Source organism: Cornus florida, unplaced genomic scaffold (genome assembly GCF_030987335.1).
Source record: "Cornus florida cultivar Cherokee Brave unplaced genomic scaffold, ASM3098733v1 CherokeeBrave_3.0.0_Hap2_Chr03, whole genome shotgun sequence".
Taxonomy (NCBI): domain Eukaryota; kingdom Viridiplantae; phylum Streptophyta; class Magnoliopsida; order Cornales; family Cornaceae; genus Cornus; species Cornus florida.
Window position 1 is genome coordinate 38,848,935 of NW_026775573.1, and position 7,628 is coordinate 38,856,562.

The window sequence follows — 7,628 nt, forward strand, 5'->3', positions numbered from 1 at the left end:
AATACACCAACATACTAGTTTAGAATATTCAATCACCTTAACCATTCTTGAGATTACCATTTTTGAGAGAAAATACCGCGTCTCATAGAAGTCACGTGTATATTTAACCCATAGGGATCAGTATAGTTTAGAAATATCAAGTATAAGGTTCAATTCCTTTTGAATGCAAACAATTTCTTGAGAAGAGGTTAAGTATCGACTAGGAAGAAAAAAAGTCCCGTGTATGCTCGGAATTTTTTTTTAAGTCTATCCGTATATTAACCCTTTTATTTATACCCAAGTCATCTATAATGTAACCTGTGAACTTGCACACTTATTATACCCATGTACAAAACTAAATTTTCAGTTAATGAATACACAAATCCATTAATAATGTTAATCATCGATCTCAAATGTATTAATAGAATTGACTCTTAGGACATGCAATATTCCCAAGAGCACCTGTGTAGGTCCAAAGGAGAATAATTCCTAGTCATCTATCTATTACTTGTTTAATGATATAAAAACATATACTACTTGGTTATCTAACTAATAGATAGAAAAAGCAAATACAGGACAAAAATTGACAGACTCATCTCTATCTTTGGTTTGTATATGTGGATCTATATTTCTGGTCCTAAGGTTATGTTATAACAAACTAGCTTGCAGTTTTGAAATAAACACAAAATTGTACAAGAAGAAGAAACAAAGAAAGTGAAGCTGTCTTTCCATTAATCTAACAAATCACACAAAAGTAAGGATTATAGCTAAATATGGACTAATTTTCTATGCATGGATGGTTAAGGTTTTTGAACAAATCTACCCCAATACCAATGATCTCTCCAAACTGTGTCCATGGATTGCAGATGAATTCCTTTAGTCTCGGGCACGAACAAGGCCACGAAAACAGTCATGAACACGATGAGTGCAGCGTAGAGTAAGAACACGCCGTACTTCAAATGGCAAAGCATGGACAAGGATATCTGAGCCATAATGAAGGTGATGGCGAAGTTGAAAGCAATGCAGATGCCCTGACTGGCTGGTCGGACCTCCATTGGCAATGTCTCACTGGGTACAAGCCAAGTGAGAGGCCCCCAGGACCACCCAAATGCAGCAGAGATGCGACACATGAGGACTAGTATGGTAATGCCCAGATTAGTTGAGAAAGGTAGAGTTCCAGAAGTCCCAATATGAATTCCCAATATACATGCAATGGCTACCTTCAACAGTGAAATAACATTGCATTGTAAATCCATAATGTAACAAGCATTGATATTAGATGGTTCAAAGCAAAGAACAAGGAGGAGATTGCTTAATTTGAAGAATATTACATATATATCTGCATATCTAAACCTGCAAAAAGTGGGGATGATTAAATTACAATGGAAATTGAGTAAATGTTATGGAAAGACTTAATTAACAAAGAGAAATTATTTTAAAAAATTTAAGAGTTTGGATCAAAAGAAGAAGAAGCTTTTTTGAAAATTAAAATTTACATAACTGCTTAATCTTTCTCACAGCTTTCCCATGTTGCAAAAAACTAGGAAATTAATATCTTCTTGTAAACTTTTAGATTCTTCAAATCATAAAATGCTGACATCTTCGAAAATTTTCATCATAATCAAATACATTGGAAAAAATGTCTCTTTTCTCATTCACTTCATTTTCTACTACATGTAAGAAGCTTATTCATGCAAGAAACTTCCTCCTCTTATAGATCGTGTGTATATGAGTAATGTCTACCAAAAATGGAGGACCGAAATGGTAGCCGAATCCAATACATCTGTGGGATGCATTGGAGTGACACCACATGGGCCACACTCAATGCATTCAACCTATGTATTGATTGAATTCAGAACTCTATTCGTTCCTCCAGTTTCGGAGAACAAATCATTATATATATATATATATATATATATATATGACATTTGTAGTTGTATGTATGAACACTGAAAATTTAAATAAAATATTTATGATTTGAGCTCCAACATATATAGAAGTATTTAGTACTCCTATATATATACACACACCCCATATATATGTTAAAACTAACCTGGCATATGGAAATTTGGATCCCACCTTCAAGGAAAAGGAATCTCCTACCAACTCTATCAACCAAATATGTGGACATAAGTGCAGAGCTGAGATTAACGGCTCCAAGTATAATGGCTCCAACCAAAGCAGAGTCGCTACCCGCGCCAATTGACGGGAAGAAAACAGGAGCATAAAATGCCACCAAATTGATCCCCTGAGCTGTTGAAAAGTCGGAATCACCACAGTCAATATGAGTTGGGGCCGGTATTGGCGCTGGAAGATCATTGTAAACGGTTTCCGTTGACTGACTTCTACCTTTCGATGTGCGTTGACAAGGTGATTTAGCTCAGCTTCTTTATCAGAGTCAACACTTCGAACTTGAGCTAACGATTGACGAGCTTCTTGGACTTTTCCCCTTTGGATGAGGCTACTAGGAGTGTCCGGGATAAAAAAAAGCACCAAGCGTCATGATGAAAGCGGGTATGGCAGCACAACCCAAGGAAAGCCGCCAGCCGGTGTCTCCCTTCTTCGGCACTGCAAGGTTAATGAAAGTGGCTATCACCACGCTGGCGCTGAGGAAAAATTGGAAGGCTGTGTTTAGTGAGCCGCGCCATCTTGGTGGAGCCATTTCTGAGAGATAGACGGGAGCAGCCTATAATTGTAACACCACAGACATATGATATGAAGAGACCTTACCCACCCCAAAAAAACAAAAGACGAGTTATGGAACTACAAATTTTGCTCTATAAACTTGGCATAAAGACAAAAATTGTTGAATTCACTCCTTCGAATCATTTCTACTAAAAATCAATAAATTTCTTGAGGGAAAAAAGAAAGAAAATATATCAAAGTCATTTCGGTTTTGTAACAAATGATGAAAACCATGTCATGTGTTTTATGTAAGAATTTATGTAGTAGTGTGCATGGCTTGTTTTAGATAATGATAAGATGACATCAAGTGAATCCCGTATGAATATGTCAATTAGTGTATTATATGTCAACCAGTAGCATTTATATCATGTGGAAGGGGTTCTATCAACCTTTTTTTTTTTTTAATTTATTTTTTTATGTGGCTCATTTTAGGGTTTCTTTATTACATAATCTACCTTCTCTAATTCTTGAGAACAGATTGGCGTTTCTTTGAGATATCTTAACAATTGTAAGGCTCTTTGAAAGAATTTTCTGTATTTCCTGATTGAATTATTGTAGTACTAATATTGTGTTCTAAAAGAAAAGTTGAAAACTAGTTACTATTTTTTTCTTTCCATTGCTACTTTGGTATATATTTGCTCAAGAATTTAGTGGTTACATTTGGGGTAGTTATGACCTGATTAAGTGATGTGCATGATTGTTTTGATCAGTAACTCACCAAAAATAGATTAATGAAGCACTTCAGTTCTTCCAATGCATGATAATCAAGTTTTAGATCAATTTTTGTAAGCCTGTTTGGATTCGGAGTCTATTTGTACTTCAATTCTTTGGACAGGGTTTGAGGTTTGGTATCTTATTTGACGATGAAGATGACCAAGTTTTAAAACACAGGACATATAATCTTACAAAAGAACCAACTATTCGGGAAAAAATGATGCACCTGATTTGCAAAACCAATTCCAAATCCGAGGAAGAGGCGTCCCGCAATGAGCATCACCACATTCATGGCAAAGGCATTAAGGGCAGCACCGAGTAAGAAGTTAACACCGCCAAGAATCAGAGTGCCTTTGCGCCCAGCTGCTGTGGTGACAAAGCCAGCTACTAGGGATGACACCAGACCAGCAATGTACAGTGAAGAGGTGAATGCAGTCACGGTCTGGCTGTCGAATATGCAGTAGACATTCTGCCTGGTGTCCGCCGTCTTCTTCAGAACCGATGGGAAGAACTTCTTTAGAAATGGCTCCATTGTCGTAACACCTCCTGCATTTTAACAATGTCATAGCATGAAATGTAAAGTAGATGATGTGAGTTCAATATAACATTCTGATGCTATTCAACTATACGATTGAGATGATTTAATAGAACTTGGGACTGCTGAGGACTAATTAGTCGGAGTTGGACTTGGTCGTGCATGGCAAATCAAATTGATATGTAAGTTCGGAGTAGAAAATAAATGGCCATAAACTCCACCTGTCGTGTTAAGTAGTATAATTTAGTGCCAAAGGGTTGTAATCATTTTCAAAGTTGATTTTCAATGAAACTACGTTTCTTGCCTTGAAAAACAGAGAAAATTTGAGTAATTTGGGAATAATAATTCAGACATTATGTGGATTATTTAAACATTAACCAAACTATTGAAGTCCTAGCACTATGCTGAAATTAATATATATATATATGTATGTGTGTGTGTGAATGCATGCTTGTGATAACATTAACTGAAAAAAGGTGCACAAATCTGGTAATAGAAGTCTCATACAAATGTTTCTAAATTTTCAATTTCAAAGGTGACAGAATCCAGATGCATGTGTAAAATTACTGGAACATATATTAATATGTTTATATGTGTCATGTTTGTGTGTGTGGGTGTGTGATGATTTGTGTGTGACTAACCAGAAACGCCAACATCATAGCCAAACATCAAACCAGCCGAAGCTGCAATTATGCAAACCATAACAACTGAAACTGTTAAATTTTCTTCCACAGGATTTTCCTCCATTTTCAGTCTCTCTCTATCTCTTACAAAGAGAATCCAAAAGATTTATTATTATTATTTTTTTAGTTTTATGTGTTTTGGTTAATATTGGTCTTGTGGGGAGAGAAAGAGGAAGTGCCCTACAACAAAGGGTACTTCTTTGGTCCTTCAATGCCTATAGTCAACATGAGCTTCCCTGTTATCAGGAACAAAATGAGAAATAATAGGTGCTTTTTATTATGGCTAATAATGAAAATTAAGAAAGAAAAACAAAATTTTTAATGCATAATAAAAACAAATTTGATGTGCCATTGTAGCTTCAAGAGCTGCTAAATTTAGATTGTTGGTAGAACCAAAAACATGTGATGCAAAACAAGTGGTTGTAAAAATTTGAATCTTCCAATAGCTTTTAGAATAAAGGGTTGTTAACATGGTCCCAAGTTCAAACCTCATGACACCATCTCTAATAGCTATTGGAAGATTCAAATTTTCCACCATGTCGGACACTGACACTCCATGAACATTCTTAGATATGTGTCCTACATATCATGGCAGTGTCCATTATTTAAAAAATAAATTTTATTGTTTTGAACACTTGGCCGACACATCTGGGACACTTGGCCAACACATCTCGGACACTTGGTCCACACACTCCAGACACTTTATCAACACATCTTATACTTTTCGTCTTATATAAAACAAACACACGACAATCCCAGAAACAACATTATGAACATGCATCAAATTATTCAACATCTAAAAAACAAATACATAACTATAATGATAAGATAGGATAGTAATATCATTTATAATATAACATATTCTTTTTTATATTTGAATTACATCATCTTCTAATTTATATAACTTTTGTATAGAATTTATAAATTAATTAAAGTTATATGATTGTCTCATTCAATAGATATATAAATGAAAATTTATATTTATATTAGCCTTGTCCGTGTCCAACTCGTTTACAATTACAATTTTGACGTATCCGTGCTTCTTAGGTTATAATAAAATATTTCCTTCACATTAATAACTGAAATCCATACATACCAAAATATATATATATATATTTCATAATAGATTGTTAAATTAAAAGGGGGGAAAAAAAAAAATGGTACTTGTGATCCAAAAAAATCAAAATTTTCAGCATATACTGCTTTCTCAGCCACCAAACGGATGGTTGAGTTTCAAATTTCAAAAACCCAATACCCATGACTGTAAAATTAGTGAACTAACCACATAATCAATATTTGGTTCATGAAATCCACAAATCAGAACTCGTGGAAAAATGGGTTTCACAGAAAAATGAAAATTACCCACTGGATTGAAGCGGTCGAAGAGAGGCCGACGACGAAGATTCCTCGTAACCTCGCTTCATATCCTTCGATTGTGTCTAAAATCAACACACTTGATTGACGATGAAATCAAGCTCTTTTCTTTAAACAATCGCTAACCATGTCTTTGATCTGTAGAGAGATGGGTTCTTGAGGTAGAGAGAGATAGAGAGAGAGAGAACTAGGACGCCAAGATGTTTCTGCAAAGTTCATAAACCCAGCAAAAATGGATATGAAATTCGGTCAGCTTGTTTCCCTCCATTGGTACTAGGGGTAGAACAGTAATTTGCCATATCTATTTTGATAAATAGCAAAAACAATATAATGAGAGGTTAATTTAGTAATTTCACATGAATCTCTAACATCTGATACTCCCTCACATCACACGTTAGAGTCATGAGTAAAAAGACCAAATTGCCCCTGAACAGGCCTTTAAATTGGAAGGTTTGTGCCTATGCCTCCATAGTCTTGGGTGAGTGTCACCCCGTAAATTTTAGATTCTCAGAATTCGACTCTCTAAATTTATTAATTTAATTTTTAATATTTCTTATTTTGAAAAAAAATAATAATAAAAAAATATATAAAAATGAAGAAAGGATTGTGAAATGAATATTGTAGTTCATAATTACCTTTTGTAGTTCAATAGTTGCAAATCAATGTCTATAACTTAAAATAATAAATAAATAAATAAGATTTTCTAATTACCTTCCAAAGATTGAGATTCTGACAAATTACATTCGGTAGAACTCTCACACAAATTATATAAAATGACAATTTTGTTCTTGTATAAAAATCATAATATTATTGACTTTTCATATTCAAAGTCACTGACGAACCGTCTATTTTGTATAATTTGTCTAAATTTCAAGAAAGGTTGGTATAATTTACCCTTAACATTAGGGAAGGTAATGGGTTGGGTATGAGCGGATTTTTCTAAATCTGTACCCGACCCGTTTAATTTTAGACAAATTCATACCCAAGTTTAAAGTAAACAATGCATACCCGCTCGTTAGGAGATGAGTGTACCCGTGCCTGCCCCGTTTACGTTTTTATTTTTATTTTTTTATCTATATATATACATTGATAAAATCTATAAATTCTATTGAATGTAAATACATACCCCGAAAATAGACTTAGTTGGGTATATTATAAGTCACCGTTTCCAAAAAACTCAACTATTTTAGGACGGAAGAAGTAATAAATAATGATAATAAATAATGATACACGTGATAACACAATAATGTGCAAACAACCATAACACACACACACACACATAGATATATATATATATATATATATTAAAAAATAAAAGTATAAAGGGCCGGACAGGGCGGATGTTTCTCAAAACCCATTCCTCCTGCCCCCCGACGACAGATTTAAAATCTAAATTCATACCTATTACCCCTACGGTACCCATACCCATGCCACACAAGGCGGGGCTCCGGCGGGACGGTACAAATTGCCATCCTACTTAACATAAATAGTGAAAAACAAGACCAGTGTTGGGAGCTATTTTTCTTGCTGCCACGGCCATTTCCAGTGGAGGTTGGGAAAGAGAGATTTCCCAATTAATAATAACGCTGTTCTCAAATTCTCAGTAACAGGTGATTTTCTACGTGAATGAGATGGTTTGCTTGAAAACCAATCTAACA

General features: G+C 34.7%; 1 pseudogene; it reads right to left on the minus strand.

Annotated features, from left to right (window-relative positions):
- Nucleotides 1-401: 401 nt before the first annotated feature.
- LOC132300313 (sugar transport protein 5-like) lies at nucleotides 402-5,342 on the minus strand (annotated as a pseudogene).
- Nucleotides 5,343-7,628: the final 2,286 nt, after the last annotated feature.